A 21,112-nucleotide genomic window follows, 5' to 3' on the forward strand; every position below is an offset into this window, starting at 1 on the left:
TTCCTTTTTCAGCTTTTTGTGATTTTATTTGTTTTTTTTGATAGCAATTTAGTAAAATGTAGAACCAGGAGCTGCACTTCCATTTAAATGCAAAAAAAAAAAAAAAAAAAATCAAACTTCTGATTTTATAGCAAAACTTTTGCTTTTCTTGGACATTCTACAAATAGAGGAGGAAACCTAATCCATTCATTATGACATGAGATTGTGGTATACATATCAATGAAATCTATTGAAAAAATACATCTTTATACACATAGCCTTGCAACCTCTATTAAGAAACTGGAGAAGACACATTATATATGTCCAGATCATGGATGTATTCCATCAGCAAAACCTAAACTTTATTTCAAAAGTACATATGTGGGTTTATAAAATGTACTCAAATATACAATATAAACATTAATTTAAAAAATAATATAGCACTACAAATACATTGCCAAATCCAATGCAGAATTTAAAGCTGATATTCAAGATGATTAATGATTATGAAGATTTCAAAAGAAAAATATTAATGGAAATATTTATTAAAAAGTTACTTAAAGATAACTTTGTCAGTCTCAAGATGGTATCTGTAAGTTAGTACACACATCAGCATTCTGCAAAAGCTGAGAAGAAGAGAAATAAAAATAAATCAAAATTATGTTCACTGTGTAAGTGGTGAAAAGTAGTAACCAGATTGTGAGCTAACACTAGAGACCTATATAAAAAGGCTTAAATGTTCTAAATTTATCTCCAGCTATCATAAATTAGACTACGCCAGAGCTGTACCAAGAGGAAGAAAAATATGTTTTCTACACCCTGCCTTTCATGCTGAAGATTCTGCAATCTGGGTTCCAGATAAGCAATGTAAGTATATTAAACCTGAATGCTCAGTCCTCTAGTTGTGCTCGCTCTTTTTTTTTTTTTTTTTAAAATATCTGATTTATAAATAGAGTGATTTGCTGCCATTGATGGAAGAAAGGTGTAGTAAAGTTTTGAAGTGAGTAAGAAGTTTGCATGAACAACAGGAGAAAAGCTGCTGAGATGACAACCAGCTCTTCCATGCACCTTTGGATTAAGTATACTACTACTTTGCCCACTGGTATATGGTATGAAAACAAGAAGCTGTAGAAGAGAGTGTCAGGAATAAATTCAAACTAACTGACATATCTGTATTATCCATATTGTCTGATAAGGAGAGGAAAAAGAAGATATGGCCATAAATCACCTCTGCGACAGAACAAAATATATAATTTAATGTGTGTGGGAACTAAATATAGCGTACACTGACACCACGACATTCCACAGTGCATGAAATGAACAAATGTAGACTCCAGTAGTGTGAATAAAAAACTAATCACACGGAGAGAAAATAAAAGAAATAAGATCTATAACTAATTGCAAAAGAGGAATGATCTTTCTAGTTTACTTAGCTGAATGCACAGGAATGCATAACTGCTTATCGACAGGTGTGAAGCAATATATTTCTCATGGTGCTTTAGTTCATTACAGAGGCTTTTTGACTACTTAATCTATATATATTTTTCTGCATCTCTTGAAGACTCTGTACTAGCCATAATGGCATTTTGAATAAATTTAGAAGACGTGAGCATTCCCAGGCTATAATGAATGTTATTGGACAAAGCAGATGGCCCAATAAAGGACCTGTGTGATGAAATCCTCCTAAAGAGATAATTATTACAGAGTTTTAAAGCTATATTAATATTGTGATTAAATTTGTGAATGGGGCTACTTTTCTAACAAATTTTAATTTAAAAAATTGTATAACAGTATCTCTTTAAACTCTTGAAAGCTTCAAAAAGGTGTAAGCAAAGCTCCATATGAAACAAAAAGTTGTTTGTCACAGTATTTGAAATAGGTAGGATCACTTGCTAGGTAATGTGTGAAGACAGTAATGTTTGCCTTCATGGTTGACAAGTAGTTGACTGAAGATGAACTTATAACCCTTGTATGCATGGATGCTACAGAAGAGAACACTACCTCATTCCTATTATACTATTTTTCCCTCCTTTAATAAAAATTGTTGTTTAAAACACTAGAGAGTAAAATACTGAGAAAATAAGATGGAGTTTGTCAAACAATCCTGGTATTCAAGATCAGTCTATCTTCTAATGAAAAATATTTTGTAATTCTTGATGGTTAGGAACTGAATTCTCATCCCAAGCTCATACATAGCCCCCCTGCTAACATGCAAAATTCATCCACATTTAATGTATTTGAACTGAAAGACAGTAGCTACTCTTTTGTGGTGACTGTTCCTTGTACTAGCTATGCAATTTAACTTTGCTGGGATAGGGAACAGAAGAAAAAAACACTCACACCTTAAGCCATGATCTCAGCTGGAAAGCAGGCACCAACAGCTGTGAAACTAGTGCAAGATGTGCCCCTTGTCAGAGAAATTCCTGACTGAAGGAAAGCTTCTTGACTTTATGTCAGTGCAATATTGAAGCCTAAGCTTCCAGCTGTTTGCTCTGAATGGAGCTGGGCAGAATTTTAATCTAAATAGGCTTCCTTGCTTAGCTTTAAAATTATCTCCTTCTGTAATAAAGAATATGATTTTTTCCAAAACAGATCTGATAAATTTCTAATTTTGACTTGCAAGGTAGAAAGTGGTGATTGCTTTTCTGAAGTTGCAATTTTCCCTTTGGAATATACACATCTAACTTTTGTACGCATGTAACTGGTTGTAGGCCTGTTCGCATGCACATATATTCCCTAACTTTCTGATTTATGAAATAAGGGGGAAGGACAAAAAAATTTTGATCTGAAATGTAGAACACAGAAGTCCAAAACCAAATAAGTAATCAAAACATTTTCTGAAAAATGTTTTCTACATTTTTCATTTTCTGAACTTAGATATTGAGCTTAGTCATACCCAAGGTATTTCTAGGATAATTCCACTGACACGGGTGTTCTTCTGTCTTTGTACTTATGAGAATGAGTAAAATTTTGTCTCTAGACTTTTTCTCTGAAGTTATTGTTTCTAGAACAAAAATTGTGTGACATTTGCTATTGGCCAGAAACTACTGTGAAGTGGCTACTGAGCATATTTGTTTGTGTTTGTTTTCCACATTTTCTTGCATTCAGCATATTTGGGCTTTTTTTTTTTTTTTTAATTTTCCTTGCTACTTGTGAAAATTTAGTTGAATATATTACACAGTATTGGACAATTTATTAATCCCATGTTATAGGAAATGAGCAATCTCCAATGTCACCTTCTAGCATACTCATGTAGGTCAATCACAAATTATACAAACAGCTACTGTCAGGAAGTAATTTTTGTATATACTAACAAATACAATGCAGTCTGAATACTGATACCCTGGAATAAAACTGTGTTCTCCTCTGTAGTTTCATTCTTTTGTGTTAATACCGTTATCAGCTTGTTTTATGAAGGAATAGAAGTTGAAAAAAAAAAAGAATGCATTAGCTTACTTTACTGTCTGGACATATGGTAAGCCATGGGATCATTAACAATAACACATTAGCCCCAATAATGTTTTGTGAAAGCTCACGGGGATTTAATCTGTTGTTGCATATTAAAGGTATGCATATTGTTTCCTGTCACCTTACAGATCATACTGAGTCTACAAAAATAGCAGCCAAGTTTTATTCACCTGGAAATTTACATGGAACAGCTGCATGCAACAAGCAGATCATTTCTGTCAAAATGTTCTTGATTTATCCATTAGAAATATTCTCCCTCCCATAAGGCAATAGCCATTCATTCACTCTGAAACTAGAGGATCTAACTGTGTTCTGATCTAGCTGTAGGGTGTTTCCATAAAGAGGTTTATTTGTATGGATAGATATCCAGGAGGAATATTAGGTTATCATATTGTTGTTATTCCAAAAAAATACCAGGATTGACTAAGTGGTTGAAAAATATATGCTACTGTAACCATTAGATCAAAAAACAACCTTGTTTGTTGGACTTAACTGGTATTGCCAATGAGTTACCTCAGCTCCCTGGCACAGTTTGGGCATGGTAGCACAGGCTAGGTAAGTCCTGTAAAGGTACTACAGGTTGTTAACAAAAGGTTCAAATATTTTTCTGCTACTTTGGGTTCTGCTGTGCTAACACATTCTAGATATAATGGCTCAAAATCCCTAAAAATGGGTTGTTAAATATAAGGAAAATGTATGGGAAATAAACAATCATGGAATTTATATAAAAAAATATTGTGGAAATGAGAGGAAGATTCAGCACTGGGGAAAGATTAAAAAGGGACAGAGAGTGACTGCTCCTGCTATAGTATATTCTTTCCTGGGGCTGGGCCCTAAATCTCTTCCTATATATCAGTTATTTGTAAAGTTATGTTTATCAACAGCTAGGTAATACAGAGGCATACAAGGTTTCACATACTCTGTCTTTCTGACAGATAGCAAGAGACATTCTCTATTTTGGCTGTTCATTCCTCCCTACATCCCTCTCCCTCCCCATCCTGTTGTTTTTTCCTTAAACCAAGATCATGGCTTTCACTTGGTATACAATCATATGCAATGTTTTTTTTAACATATACACACAAACCTACACAAATGTTCTTACATAAAAGTTATGTAAAAAACATAGAAATATAATTATAATATAGAAATACTTTATATATTTATATGGATTCACTGTGGTAATAAGTAGAAATACTTGGACAATTGAACTGGTGGCAGATTGTAACTGATGAGTGGGATGATGGCTTCTTAAATCAGCTTCACCACCAAGAAAAGGTGAATGGAACTGCAGTCTGATTCTGAGTATCTCATCATGAAGTGATCCACAGAGCTAGCTTAGCACCACAGGTCCAGCAGATGAGGTCAGATGAAAGAATATAAGATGGAAAGAAGTTATTATTTATAAATGATAAGATTCTTGAACATCTGTCAATTTAACACACAATAAAATACAATTCACTCAAGGCATTTATTTAAAGTGCAGTTTTTTGTCTGAATTTCACTAAATCTATGATTTTCTTTAGTACCTTTAATTTCTTCCATAGGGACTTTAACTGGCCTGCATGGTCATAAGGTATGAACTAGAGAGTGGTATGTGGGGTACAAATTCTGGTTAATGAAGCATTTCAGATTGTTTCCATGAAATCTTCTCTTCATGAATTATTTACCTAAAACTAAGGCTAGATACCTGGTATCTTTCATGATAGCTGGTATCCCCTTTGAAAAAGTATTTTTAAAAATCCTTTAGTGTAAGTTGAAAGTTACTATGCTGAAGTAATTGAAGCTAATTGGATTAAATTATATAATGAAAAATTTTTATTTGAAGTTGAATGTGCAATTTAATTGTATTTTTCTTTCCATTTAGAATTAACTAGACAAGCTGAAATTAGTATGTATGCACTGGTATCAATGATATCTAAAAACCTACATAAATGGGTGTTGACTGTGAAGATCAAAATACTTATTAGGCAGGACAGCACTTCCCAGTGATTCATTGCACTTCTTAAATCTGTGGACAGCTTTCCATTAATTTTAATGGAGCCTGAACCAGGCCCTTGTAGAATTATATAAACACCTAATATTCATAATTTCCTAATTCCTGAGAAACCTGTGTTTACCAGCTATTTCACTTGAAAGCACAGAAATGCTTTCCCACTGCTTGTAAATTAAGAATGACCCAATCTTGCGGATGGTTGTGATAATAAAGTGAGGAATAATAGCATAATGATATTTACAATTTTCAGTCCATCCACAGAAGTATGGCTAGAAATGTCAATACAAAACTATCTATATTTTGCATAATATCTTTTTAATTAGGTTGCTAACCTAGGAAGTAGAATCTGGCTTCCTAATCACTGTTTCAGCCTGAGAGGCTTTCATTCACCATTCAATAAGAAAGAGAGCCACAATGTTTATTTACCTGAATATATGACAGGGAGAGACTCATTTCTAATACCTAAATCACTGAGCACTAACCTTCTACTACCTTCACATGGGTTTATGTCCTTTAAACTTATGTTTTCTTTTCTGTGGGAACTCAAAATGTCTCTCAGACATTTTTAGAGGTTCCAGGCCTTGGTCAGAAGCATTCTAGACCCTGGCAGACAGCTGAAAAACAACTGTGATTTTGAGTTTGAGCCATGGAATGAATTACCAACTTTGGAGGTGGAACGAGCAGTCACAAAAGGTTAGATAGTATAGTAAAAGTAGTTACAAAGTAGAGGGGAAATTTTTTTAGTATTGTACAGGGGGGTTTTAGCACATGTACAGGGGGGTTTTCACTTTGTACATGGGGGTCAGAAGTTCTAAGATGGAGGAAAGTGGGCTGAACCCATCCTTCTTCCTTCTTCTTCCTTACCTCCATGTTCTTGGTGATGTTGGCACTCACAGATTGGTTTAGAGTAGAAAAACACTTGGCAACGTAGGTAGTAGGTATTGGGGAATAATTGTAAACATGTTATACGTAATATATCTTATAAAAGATAGCAGCAGCCCTGGGCGGAGAGAGAGACGAAGAAGACAGCAGACAGAGAGGATGTCAGGGGGTGTGTGTGCCTCTACCCAGGCCGCTGATCAAACAGCCGCAGTCCAAGAACATAATCTGTTAGATAACTAGCAATAAACTGCCTTGAGACTGAACAGCTAAGCCTGCGGAGTTTTTCTTTGGAAGCACGGGTTGGAGGAGGAATTTCACCACCACATGTGGCCCCAAAACAAGGCTGGGGTTCTCACACTTTTCCATTATGTGGTCTGGGGTAAAGGAGGATGAGGGAAGACCTCATTTCTTTTTATAACTACCTGAAAGGAGTTAGTGAGGTGGATCTCAAGTCTCTCCTCCCAAGTAGCAAGAAACAGGACAAGAGGAGATAGCCTCAAGCTGGGCCAGAGGTGATTTAGATTGGATATTAAGAAAAATTTCTTTATGAAAAGAGTTGTCAAGCACTGGACCAGGCTACCCAAGGAAGTGATGGAATCACCATGCCTGGTGGTGTCTGAAAGATGTGTAGGTGTGGAAATTATGGCCATGAGTCAGTGGCAGACTTGTCAGTGAATAATGATTGGATGATCTAAAAGGTCTTTTCCAACATAAACAGTTCTATGATTCAATGAGTGCTGTGCCTGAACTAGAGGCCTGCATCCTGTCAATGGACATGGAGGGACTTCTAATCACTATAATACTAAATGAGCACCATCCTTAGGAATTTGTTTAACTGAATAAGTGTAGGGAGAAATTTCCAAGATAAATGCTTAATAATTTGCAAGATTTCTTGCATCTTGCTTGGTGTTCTCTCTTATTGATTTGAATATCATGGCTTTTCACATGATATATGCTGTGTCTGGAGAGTTGTTGCTTTTCTCCCTCTTATATCTCACATCTACTCTAAGAAGCCTAGTCTGAGAATTTGGTGCTATATATCTGACCACTAGGTGCTGTCTTGACTAAGGTAAACTTTGTAGTCTGGCTTTAGCTGGTTTTAAAGCACTTATTCTAGTGACTATCAGTTTTACTGTTTTGCTGATCCTGGAGGTTGATATAAATATTGAATTAACCTCTTTTAACATCTGTTTCTTATGCCAATACATATGAATAAAAATACACTGTCTGCCACAGGGGTTTTTTTGCCCTTTCATCTTCTTTTTCACTACCAAATACTGCCTGTCACCATCTTAGGTTAGGCATGCTTGCAGCTATTTTGCATTTATGTAATGAAAAATAAATATGTAGGCCATTGTAAACTGTTCTGTTTTTTTCTTTTAAATCTAAACGTAGTGAAATAAACTTTGATGCTTATATCAGTTGCATTAGTTTTACCCAATTTTTTCAAGCCCAGCTCCAATTTCAAAGTTCATAGTGTAAGAAGGAAGTTACCCTGGGGAAAGTTTCTTCCAGTTTGTGAGATAATAGCTGTTCAGTAATTATTATAACTCCTTAACCTGTTTTGAAATCATTTGGTCTCCTACTGCTCACTTGGTGAAAGTAGCTATAAAGTCTTTTTCCAGCAACAATATTTTGAGTTAATCATTTTCATTGGTTCAAGAGAGGATTGTGTTAAAGCTTTCATAACAATTAGTGTCACATCCCAGGCTTGTGCATATACATGTATTGGGATTTTGGCATTGTTAATGTTTGTATTTCTTCAATGATAGTCATAATTAATGGGTACAAACTAAATTTACTAGAGAATGGAAGTTGAAGCTGCAGCTAAATGAGTTCTATTAAGCCTAAGCAGAACAACATGAAAAAATTATACAATGCAATTAAGAATTACAATTACTTGACTGGTTCTAGGTGTTTGTTCTTTTCCCAGACAGAAGCATGTAGAACTTTTGTATTTCCAATGAAGATGTCATCCAAAATTTTACTTTTAATATCCCAAAATTTTACTTTTTTTTCCCTAATATTTTATTCCCAAATTGAACTTTTCCATAAGCCTCACATTTTGTAAGGCTTTCAGGGTTTTTTTTCCCAATATATTCCTGAATCAATGTGGTATAGAAATACTTTGTAAAATATGAGTGGGAATAAAGTTCTAGTTGAAACATAGTAAAATTTATCAAATGTTTTCTTGTAGTTCCTTAGGAAAAAAAATATAAATTCTTTCATAGCGGAAGAGTATCTGAAATAGACTTTATGAAGGTTGTTTTATTTTTTTATGTAGCTTTCTCTTTTGTGATGCAAGCAATGTTCTCCACCATTGCTTGAGTAGAGTGATGGCAAAATATAATGTAGAATGCAAAAAGACTATATGAAATATGTGATATTATATTAGATATGCTTCAGTGTGTGCATCATAGTTTTAGTATTTTCAACTGTTAAAACTTGGTATCCACAAGTACATTACTCACTGCAGCTCTTTATTTCATTTTCTAAAAGACAGAGGAATAAATTCTTAGAGCATAGTGAACAAAAGTAAACAGAAATATTTGCTCAGATGGTTACCAAAGTTATTTTTTGTCATTACTGACTGGCCATGAACCCAGTAGTATTGCCACTGCCTGTAACTTCTGCAGGTATTTACTACTATATTGAACTGTAAGTAGTTATATACTACAAATGTGTAAATAATAATTTTGCAGAAATACAGCTAAGTCAGCTTCTACTGGAATTTTGGCATACTCACAAGACCCCATGTTTCTTTCAGTTACACAATACTTTTAATTATCCACTTAATTACAGCTTTTAAAACCTTGAAATTCTGTGGTAAAATGGAATACGATAAACCAGCTGAATGTCAGTAGATCAGGCTTACAGGGGGCATACATGCTTTGATTATTTTCCTGCTGCGAAGGATCTTAGGTTTGAAAGTTTCTAGAATTACTTCATAATTTTATCAGGTATTCTTTGAAGCTCTTCACTATACCTCACTGCATATTGCTTGCAAAAATCTGCAGTCTAATGTGCAATAATCTTGTCAGCTAAAGACTGACAGATGATATTCCTTCCTATTCTATAATTTAGTGATAGATGTGCTTTATATTGTATAAACAGCTGTAACTTTCTTTTAGCACATTTCATAGAATCACACAATTACAGAATGGTTTAGAAAGGACCTTAAATGTCTAGTTCCAAACTCTATACAGGGGATATCACTGATGAGTGTAAGAAAGCAAAAGTTTTACCCACTTACAAGAACAGTACTGAGGAATATACAGGCCCATTAGCATTATCTAAGTACCTGGAAAAATAATTGTGAGTCCTCTGTTGAAAAACTCGAAAAATGAACAAAGCAGATGATTAGTAAAAACCAGGATGGATTTACCAAGTACAAATGAAAAAAAAATCTGTTAGTGTAAGGAGAACTGTAGATGTTGTTCACCTGGACTTCAGTAAAGCATCTGCCGTTGTTTCACACAGCCTTCTCCTGGCAAAACTGAGATGATACTGGATAGGCAATCTGCAAGGTGGGTAGAAAATTGACTGTCAGGCTACACTCAGAGAGTGGGTTTTACTCAGACTGGCAGCCTGGTACAAGTGGGTCCCCAGGACCACATGCTGTTCAGAATCTTCATAAATAATGTGTATGGTGGGATTGGAAGCACCCTCACCATGTTTACTGATAACATCACACTGGGTGGTAAGGTGGATGTGAGTACTGGTTTTGCATGGCCTGGTTTTGGTAGCAGGGAGCTACAGGATTGGATTTTGTCAGGAGGTCCTGGAAGCTTCTGCCATGTCTGGCAGAGCTAATCCCTCATGGCTCCAACAGATGGATGTGCTGCTGGCCAAGTCTGGGCCAATTAGAAATGGTGGTAATGGCTCTGTGATCACATATTTAAGAAGAAATCAAACAAAAAGTTGTTATGCAGTTTTAATTTCAGCCTGAGAAGACTGGAGTGCAAACGTGAGAGAAATAACTCTGCAGGCACCAAGGTCAATGGAGAAGGAGCAGGAGGAGGTGCTCCAGGAACCAGAGCCAAGATTCCTCTGGAGCCTGTAGTGAGGGAGCTGTGTCCCTGCAGCCCATGGATCCACGGGGGATGCACAGATCCACTCGCAGCCCACGGGAAGCCTGCACATGCTGGAGCAAGTGGATGCCTGGAGGAGGCTGTGGGAGACCCATGGAGAGAGAAGTGCTGCTTCCAGACTGGAACAGCCTGTCCCTGAAGGACTGCATCCTGTGAAAGAGCGACCCACGCTGCAGCAGCTTGAGGGGGCTGTTGCCTGTGGGAGGGGTCCCACTGCAGCAGTTCTCAGGGGCTGCTGCTCGTGAGAGTGGGCCTGAGCTGAAGTTCATGGAGAGATCTTTTCCCTGGGAGGCACCCCACAGTGTAGCAGGGGAGCGACTCCTCTCCCTGAGCAGTGGGAGAAACCACAGGGGATGAACTGACCAGAACTCCCATCCCCTACCTCCTTGCACCACTGGGGTACGTGGTAGAGCTGGAAAGAACAGGGAAGTAAAAAGGTGTTTTGAACCATTATTCTGCTCTGATTTTCTTAGTGATAAATTCACTTCATATCTCTAAGCCTGTTTTGTCCTTGATGGTATTTGATGAGTGAATTCTCTCTGTCCTTATCTCTACCATGAACCCTTCATTAAATTTTCTCTCCTCTGTCTAGTTGCAGCAGGAGTGAAAAGCTTCTCTGGGTGCCTGGCATCTGGCCAGTGTCAATCCATGACAATGTGTCTGAAGAAACAGACATCTTACAGACCTGGACAGGCTGGTAGAGTGGGCTAGAAGCAGCAGCATGAAGTTTAACAGAGGTGGTTAAACTTCATGGTCCTGCACCTGGGACAAATAGCCCAGTACTGGCTGAGCTCTGTGTGGCTGGGGAGCAGCCTTGCTGAAAGAAACCTGGGGGTCCTGGTGAACAGTGAGCTGAACAGAAGTCAGCAGAGCGCTGCTGCAGTGACAAAGGCAAATCACACCCTGGGGCATTGCTAGCAGAGGTACAGACATGGTCATTCCACCCTGCTCAGTGCTGGTTGGGCTACATCTGGAGTAATGTGTGCAGTGCTGGTCCCCACAATCCAAGAACGACAGGGAGAAAACAATAGGATCCAAAGAAGGGCCATGAAAATGATCAAAGATTGGATATCTGCCCAGTGAGGAAAGGCTGAAAAACTTAGACCTTTTCTGACTGGAGAAGAAAAGGCTCAAGAGGGATTATCTTCACAGTATTCCAGTACTTAAACGGTGGCTACAAAGAGGATGGAGGCAATCTCTGTGGAAAAACCACATGAGGATGACAAGGGGCAACAGGTATCATTTGCACTGGAGAGGTTTCATCTTGACATAAGAAAGAATTTTTTTTTGTAGCTAGAGCAGCCATTCACAGGAACAACCTTTCCAGGGACATGGCAGAAAAATTGGTAGGTTTGTTGTTAATTTTACTATCTGGAGTGAGTGCCCTGTAGTACAACTACAAAGATCTTGGGATATGCCTTTACTTTCATTTAAGGACATCTCTGCAAGTTCGTAGTCACAAACACAGCATAGTGAGTCTGGGAAAAGCAAGGCATATTTCAATACAATTGACTTTAAATAGTTGCAGGAACATCGAAACAAGCTTACATGTATGTATAAAGTCTTATCCTACAAGAAGACATTCTCTTTCACTAGATTAAAAAAAACAAAAAATACACCTAAAATATTTGCTAATATGAAATTAGTTTCATTTAATTGTAACTGGCCCCATTTTCAAACATGAGGTTCAGCAATACTGATTTATGAAAACCAGTAATAAGGTATTAAGTGGTCCAAGGTTGCATGTCCAGGATCAATTACTAAAAAGTTATCTCTTTTCATTAATACTAAATTACTTTAATACTTTAAACCAAAGCATGTATTACAAGATAGGTAATCATTCATGTAGAATCTGATTGGGGCACAAGGGTATGTGTTTGGCTTTCAGTAATTCACATGGGTCAATTCTATCTGCAGTGAAAGCTTTAATGAACTTGGCTGCACCTAACAGATCTCTTGACAGCAGATAAAAGCTGGTAGTAAAAGAGACAAAAAAAAAAAAATCCCTGAAACATCAGGGAGAAATAAAGGACTCAGACTTTGAACATAACACCAGGAATGCATCACACCCAAGATTAATGCAAGACCTTGTGTTATTATATTGAGTTTTGTGAACATTCAAATTTTCAGCACATTTTCAAGTCTCTCATTTCTCACAGTTATTTTTAATCCTTACCCTTTCCAAGAATGTCTGTTAGAGGATACCTGGAAAAGAGTATCTTCCTTCTATTTTTCAGTTTCCACTTTGCAACACAGGGGACTTTGAAATATTTATTATTTCCCAGTGGAATTTTTTCTTTGATTTTTTCTCCCTGGATCTCATATATACTTCCATCACAAAAAAAGAACCTTTGACAACAATCTCCTAGGCTACCTGCTGTGTAAATTATTAGTTTTAGTTTTAATTGTTATTTTTGTTATTATTGTTGAATCTGTTACCTTTCTTTGATTCTTCATAGTTATTTTATTGTACAAGCTGGGGAACAACCTATCCAGTCAGCTCATGAAAGTCAGATCTCATACACCATACTCTATATTCTTTTCAGTCTGTGCTATAATTAATCTCTTCTTTCAGATTGAAGAGTCCTTAGTCTGCTTAGTAATTTCTTGCACAGAAGCTGAATGTTATCTTTGAACATTCTTGTCTGAAACTTTTACATATTAGCTGTCACTTCAAATGCCTTTGTCAATTATATCTGAGGTATTTTAATCCATGAACTAATGCTGACAAATCTTTTTTATTTCATTGCTCAAGCAGTGCTGACCGAGTGATTCTTTCAAATATTGAAGGACTCTTCCTTCATGACATCACATGATAACATTTTTAGAATTTATTGTTTAAACTCATCAGAGACACCTGAATGAAAATCCAACCCCCTGTCAGTTTTTAAAAGGCTAATGCTTTTTAAAGCATTACCTCTTCCAGATCCTGCCCACCTCACCAGCTGTAGTTTTGCTTAAAATATTATCCTACAGTGATTTAAATTAGACATAATCCATTGAATTAAATGTATTGTAATAAGTCCACTGATTTCAAAATAGACAATGATCTGAGCTGTTATTCATAATATATATGACAAATTCAGTATTATAAGAGATTCAGTATAAATGTAATATGAATACATTTATGTTTGCCATTTTTAGCTATGTAAAACAGTCAGTGCTTGAGTAAATGTTGCACTATTGTGTTCTGGGTTTTTATTGTGTGACTGTCCTTAATCTCAAGATTATGACTAGCTCATTTAAACTCCTGCCTCATAATGGTTATTTAATGTCTGTGCTACACTGAAAATATCCAATATGAATGAATTAGCGAATATTAAAAATGTAATCAATTACTGAAGTAGGAAGACTTCACCTTTAGTAGAGAATAATTTTTACACAGCAAAATACAGTATGTGGAAAGGGTAACTTAACATTGGAGTACAGGAGAAAAGTTTTATTAAAGCCATTAAAGTTCCATCTCCTCTTACTGCAGTGAAAAGAATCAAAAACACAACCTCCTTTTGTCTAGGAAAAAAAAAGAAAAAAAGACTGAAAAGCATGCTTGGATCTATGGAATGGAGAGTTGATGGACAGGTAAAAGAGGAGTTGGAAGCTAAAAGAAAAGAATATATTAAGTATAAAGAGACTGCAGGGGAGAATGTGAAGGACGTACTGAAAAGAAAATGTTCCTGCACCAATACTTTGTGATTGTAACAAAAGTAAATATATGGCTTTTGAGAATGAAGAGGTCATATAAAATATTAGTTTGTTTTGCTCATATATTTGAAGGATGTAATTATGTATTTCTGTTTCATGAGTCCTCCTAGATTTGCCTGCCTGACTGAGAAAGTCATTCTATAACCCAAAATGGCAAACAACGAGTCACATAATGTTAGAAATTTGTCATTTCAAATCACTAAAAGAAAGTAAGGAAAGAGTTTTAGAAATCACCTTATCCCTGGATGAGAGGGAAAAGGAAGGAACATGGTCAATTTACAATTGAGGGGTTTTTCACTCTCTTCTTTCTGGAAGGTTGCTGTTCTGTTACATGCAGTATGCTGAAGACCTCATTTCTTTCTATACCTCATTACTCAACATATTTTTTTTAGATCTATGTCTTATGTACCAGGTATGGCAAATTAGTTTAAAATTATTTAATATCTTAAAAATAAAGCATATAACATTTATTACACCTGTGAAGGCAAGCATGTGTAAGCATATCTTTCTTAAATGGCACAAATAAGCCAATTGACAAGGTTGTCTGAGGGGGCCAATGTCACTTGTGCTAGAGGATTCATTTTGGAGAGAATTAAAAAGGGAAATTTAGGATTTACATCAGTTTCTATGAGAAAAAGTAAGATCCTGTTTTCCCCATAACTAATTTTTGTTTAGTTTCATCACAGTGTCACTTTTTCTCATCATGAGTCCATAAATGTTATGCACTATGTAACCAAGAATGGGACAGGCCCTACTGAAACCTGTCAGAGAGCTTGTTGCTTTTCATTTGCCCAAACATTATTCTGGAGTCAGAACAGTCACTGTAGCCATTGGTATTGTGCCAGAATGAATCTGAATGAAATTATGAGATTTAACTGAAGGTTTTTTAAGACAGTGAGTCCATTAGTCTAACACAAATCTGCAGAGAGATTTGCAGATTCATCTTCCTTTGAATTAAAGGAAGAAAGGGAGCAGACAAAAGAGAAAGTTATATAGCTAAAATTAGATATGATGACAGATAGCAAATCTCTAGACTTTATCAAATAGTTTAATCCTCTTTCCTGATAGTATTTAGGCTGTAAAGAGAACTCTCTGCCTTAGGAGCAAAATTATGAATGCATTGTGTGGGGGGATTATGTTGGAAGTCTGGCATCTACGTGATAACCTCATGAAATTCAGCCAGATCTGTCCCATTCAATACTGACCAGGATGAAAGGACTATAGTTCATTTTCAGGGATGGATTCTAGGGACTTAGTTTATGCTGAATTAATTTTTTTTTCATTTATTTTATTCTTTCCCTTATTTTCCTCCACTTTGGCAGTTAAAAGCAAGCAAAACTGAACATATGTTTTCACCTTACACATTTTCAAAACTCTACAATTTTTCAACTAGTTGAAGTCTGCAGGTTGATTTCTTCTGAGGAAGAAATAGTCACATTTTCTGAAAAAATTCAGAAATGTCAAATTTCTGAAAAACCTTTTTTTTGATAGGCTATTCTAGAGAAATAAGTGGGAAAAAAGGGAAATCCCAAGAAAGACAAATGTAAAGAAAAAAAAATAACCCTGAAATGTATGCTTATTTTGGCAAAGGCTGTTGTTATGTCAAGTCACAGTAGATGGTGCTGATGGGCTGGAAGGCATAAATTCATTCTTTTGGGTCATACTCTGATGAGGCTGTTTTATGGAAACATATATAAATAAGCACTATTTGGTGTAAATAACAATTAACTCTATATTTGCTATTCACACATTGTCATTACTACATCTGATATTCCCTGTATTTTAATTGATTCAGCTGGTATTAATGAGGATATCCTACTACTCAACCTTCCCTAAGAGGTTTTTTTTTTTTAACTAGAGGAAGGTATCAGTGGGAAAATTATTTTTTATTTCCCACAGTAATAAATGAAAACAGGGAATTTTTTTTTTTTTTTTTTTTTTTTTTGTATATGGAGGGAACTGTGTGTAGTTTGATGAGAAAACTGAAAAGCATATTGATAGTAGCATTAACTCTGCTGGTGCTTTGTGTGTTCCTGTTGCTGTTCTTTGCATTTATGCAGCTGATTTGGTCTGACAGAAGGGGATCTCTCTCATGTTTGCTGTGCCACAAAAATGCTGAAAACATCCTGCTGACCTAGCCAGTTGGTAACAGCATTACTGGATATCTACCATGGTCTCATTGTATTAATTACATCTTCTATCCTGAGATGATGACAAGGGAAAAACCTCCTTGAAATCAAATTAGTTTGGCTGCAGACTTATATTTACAGCTCAGTGAAGCTGAGTAAAATGTTCAATCTAAAGGCAAAATCTACCTTCTGGAGCACACAAGAGAAGTAAAAAAATTAGTACCATAAGCAGGAGTAACTATGAATACATACACAGAATTTATGCTGGCAGATACTAGATAGTTCACTTTATAAGTAAAATATATTAATATAAGAAGCTACTGCACATGTATTTAAAAAAATGATTTTCATATTTTCATAGCTGTTACTGTTTTTTCTCATGGGGTTATACCAAAAAAGAAAATTAGAAAGCAGAAATCTATTAACTGAGCAAAATTACTCTGCTAGACTTTATTTCCTTGTTAGATTAAAAATTAAATACCTTTTCTAATTAAGACCCATTGTAAGTAACAGATAACAGCTAGATTTTATGAGTAACTTTTCCTTATCTTCTTTCTGGAGCTGGCCAAAGCCAAACTCCTGACCAATTCATCAGAGGGATTTCAAGTCCTCTTAACTCATAGAAAAGAGTGCTCTAATGATGGAGATAACTGTACTCTTGCATGGGTCTTTCACCTGTGCAACTTCTTGCACTGTTCATGAACTCTGACAAGTAGTTGCCCAGGTTTTACCTTGATAAGAATTTAAATGTAAAAAAACCCCCTTTTTTTTGTGTTATCAATCAGGTTGTGATAGAAATGTGAAGGGCTTTTTTTATGTCACATCTGTCTGTTACTTCAGCTTGCTTTTTTTTTTGTTTTCCTTTTTCCCTTGAAAGTAGCATTGTGTAAGTACGTGCACTAGACTGGGACTCTGGATATCAGTCCTTACCTTTTGTGAGACTTTCAATGTCTAAGACTCTTAACTCAGCCTCATTCCCAGCCTTTCTGCACTTTTCCCTTGCTGAATGTTATGTTGGTAAGTCATTCAGCTCAGGAGTTTGAAATCTATGAATGCAAAGTACTAAATAACTCTGTGATAAAAGTAAAATCCAGTACACTGTAAGATCCACTGCTGTCACCTTGGTAAGACAACTCTATATCTTAAGTACGTGCACATTTGCAGCAGTGCTTTAACTATTAAAGACAATAAAGCTGAAACCAGGTCGTATATTATATGAAGTAATACTTCCTCTACACTTGCCTTCTGAGAGTGATAAAAGCTATTAACTTTGTGTGTGAATGTCATTTAAATTTCGCATCCCTTTTTTTATCCCCAGTGATCAACAGTAAATTAAACCACTATGTGGCTTGTTTTTACAGATGAAGGGAGAATTGAAAGCAGTGCATGAGAGAGCTTAAGACCTCACAAAAGCCAATTTCAGTGAATGAACCTTCTAAAAGAACAGTAACAGAGCATTTTAAATGTATTCCTCTACAACTCTATCTGTATTTTCTTAATCTGATTTTATGAGGATATTATCATGTTTGTACATATATGAGAATAAATGGGTTCAAAATTACACAGATTTTGCTCTCCCTTCTCAGCTAGTTGTATTATTTTTAAATTAATTAAATACAGTGGCAGGCCACTAAGTCTGAGTGTGATATTTGTCTTTGTCAGCAGTTTACTTATGTCTTTCCTAATTAATTAAATGGGAAACAGTGAGTGGCTGATGCACTGCTATGCATAGTATGTAGGACAAACCACACCTGCCACTGTGTATAAAATCTGCTTAATGCACGTGATGGAAGCACATATGCCCATAGCATATTGCGCATGTGTGTAGATATTGTGAAGAGTTAATTCCTTGCCAAGGTATTTGCAGCTTGTCTTTATTTTTGAATACACTAGCCCTTATCTTGCATTTTCTTCAGTTTATTTACAGAATTTTTAGTCTGCTTGCTCTGGCTTAAGAATCTCCTGAGCAAGCAGACTGAAAATTCAGTAAACAAGCTGAAGAAAGCTTGAGATAAAGTGCAAAATATCTAGAAGAAACAAGAGCTGTACAGTTCAGAAGACTGAACTAAACTTTCAACATCGTGGATTTTACACAGTGTGCAAAATATTTTTCCTTATACTAAATGTATAGCTCTACTACTTAGCTTAACATGTATATTTCTTAACGTGCACATTAAATACTAACACACCCTAAAATGTTAGTATCCACAAAAATTTGACCTCCCCACTGAACATTTCTCACCATCTGCTTTACATCTTCACTTTATGTATCCTATTGTCTACAATTAAGCTTATCATTGTAAGCCACAATGCTTTTCTATTTCAATTGCATCTCAGGATCTGCATCTCAGTTTCTTTTTGTCTTGAAAACCAAATGAAGAGGTAGCATAGTGCATTGGTATTTCCTGATTCAGTCTCCAATTTCAGTTTTCTTTTGCCTTCTCTACATGCAGGGATGAAAAAGGTTTTTTTCTACCCTTTGCGTCAACACCTTCCCATACCCTCACTAAAATGGCTCAAGTAAATGATAGCTCAAAAAAATGCCACTAAAATTAGCAATGCTGAGAAACCTCCCTAACTGCCATTAATGCATTTTGTAAATGCAAGCAACTAACAATAAAATGGTTACTTCTGTATGCAGACTTCTATAAGCATCCTCAAGTCCAGCCTTGGCCAAGACCTGAAATGGCTTCTGAATAATGCATTTATCTCTCAGGGAACACCATTCTATTTTAGAACAGAAGAAGCCACGTGTACTTATCACACTGCCCCTTCCTTCACAATTTTTTTCCTGCTTGACATGTCCCCTAGGCAGATTGTGTGAGACAGACCTTTCTGCTCTAAAATTCTGCCATTTTTGGCAGCCTTCTGACATGTACTCTATTCATTGCCTGCATTTATTGGATCTCAGCTGAACCATTCTCAACTGCCCATATTTTGCTGTTACATTCCTCATCCTTCTATCACCCAGCTCTGTAACTCTATCTTGTGTAACAAAATATTCTCACTTGTGAAAAAGAATGGTATGAAAAGAAGCATAAACAGGCTTTCCCTCATATCTTTACATAACTCTCTTGTGTAAGAGCCTGGGGGGAGGTAAGAGGTGCAAACACATGCCCTGTGGGCGATATTCCAGCCTCCAGGCTGGAATTATGACAAGGACATTTAGACAGCCTGCTTGACAGACTGGCTCAACAAGTCTCTTTAAATGCAAGTAAAGCTTTTGAATCATCCTACAAGATTTTCTCTTTTTCCAGATCACCCTTTAGATTTAAATATTTATTGCTGGTCTCTCTGTTCTGCTTTCCTTTCCCAGGTCTTGTCTGAGCATCCCGTCCTTTATCATGGAAAGTGAACATGTGCACCTTGTGTAGACCTTCTGGACAGTTCTTGTACTTCTAAAAAAAAAAAAAAAATTCTTTCTATTTAATAAGTTGTGCACATTTTTGTACAATTTGTCTCTAGTGTTGAAATTTTAGAGCTCATTGTGTTGAAATTTTAGAGCTCATTGTGCTGGGATATTGTGACTATCAAAAGTAAATTATATTAGAAAAAAATTAGACAGATTTAGGGAGTATAGTACACATGTAGCTAGTAAGTAAGGCAGAGGCACACTTTCTAGTTTAGAAAGTCCTCAAACTTTTGAACAACTGCAAAAGCCAGGTTGCTCTAAGGGACAGTTCATTCTGAGCTTTCTGCTGTTCCTTTTTTCACTTGATAACTTAATAGAAAAATTTGTAATATTCTGCTTGATGAAGTGTTTACTTAAGACTTCTCCAACAAAGAAAGCATGAAATTTAATTTTTAAAGATGGTATTTTAATGTGAGATTTAGTAAATTTAGACCATATTTCAAGGATTTACTATAAAAACTACCAGTAATACTTATTTTAAACATAGGAGCTTTAATATAGATTGAAATAGAATTGGCTGTACAGTATTCATAGATGCAGATATATATTTTTCGTTCTGCATAGGCTATATAAATGGATACATCATGCATAAAAAATGATAGTTGTTTTCCCATTACTCATTATATGGCAGTGTTGTCTAATGGGAATAAACTAGGTTAGTAAACTGCTTCTTCAGCAATTTACCTTCACAGTTGATTCCAGCTGCAACAAAAAGATAAATCATCTGCTAACATTTCCAGATAGCCAAATTACAAGCAATTTAGATTTTTCTCCTTAGAATTGTATATCACGTTTGTAAGATCTTTTTTCCATATTGTAGTCTTCTGTTGTAACTCCTTTGTGTAAAAGTTATTCTAACCTTAGTGCCTTGCAAGCAAAAATTACACAGAGGACATTTCTCCTCTGGAAAATGAGTTAGTGTTTTGACCTCGTTTTATTTATCTACATCTTTTTATAAAATGTTTTCAGTATGGTCACCTGATTAAACCCGGAGATCATGACCTGCATGATACTTGTATTTTCAAAACAGTAGCAGAAAATATCAAGCTGAATTTATTATCTGTATAATATGTATAAAAATGTGCATACTAGGAAAACTTATTGGACATACTATTTAAAAATATTTTGAGATTAAGGCCATAATTCATGAATACTTTCAAATCACAGATACTTTATAACACAGTGTATAAAATTCTTCTCATTCCTGCTGAAGAAGTGTTATTAATTGTAGACTCATAAATATACTTTTTAGACACAATGCTAGGTACTTTTGAGACACTCATGTAACTGAAGGATAATTAATGTGAAAAATAGATGACTATGTGCAATACCACTACCTCCACAAACTTGCTTTATGCACTTTGACATAGAAAGTGACGACACAGAACTCCTTTCCCTCCATAAAACTTATATGACTCAGGTTATAATAATCTCAATAAATGCTGTCCAAATCACT

The 21,112-nt window shown here is 35.8% G+C and overlaps 1 long non-coding RNA gene across 1 annotated transcript in view; it reads left to right on the top strand.

The window, feature by feature from the left end:
• Nucleotides 1-732: 732 nt before the first annotated feature.
• LOC110484012 (uncharacterized) overlaps nucleotides 733-21,112 on the top strand; it is a 37,693-nt gene continuing 17,313 nt past the window's right edge. Inside the window, exon 1 of the long non-coding RNA XR_013339799.1 lies at nucleotides 733-846. This is a non-coding gene — a long non-coding RNA (uncharacterized LOC110484012). The remainder of the gene's footprint in view (nucleotides 847-21,112) is intronic.

Source organism: Lonchura striata, chromosome 4 (assembly GCF_046129695.1).
Source record: "Lonchura striata isolate bLonStr1 chromosome 4, bLonStr1.mat, whole genome shotgun sequence".
Taxonomy (NCBI): domain Eukaryota; kingdom Metazoa; phylum Chordata; class Aves; order Passeriformes; family Estrildidae; genus Lonchura; species Lonchura striata.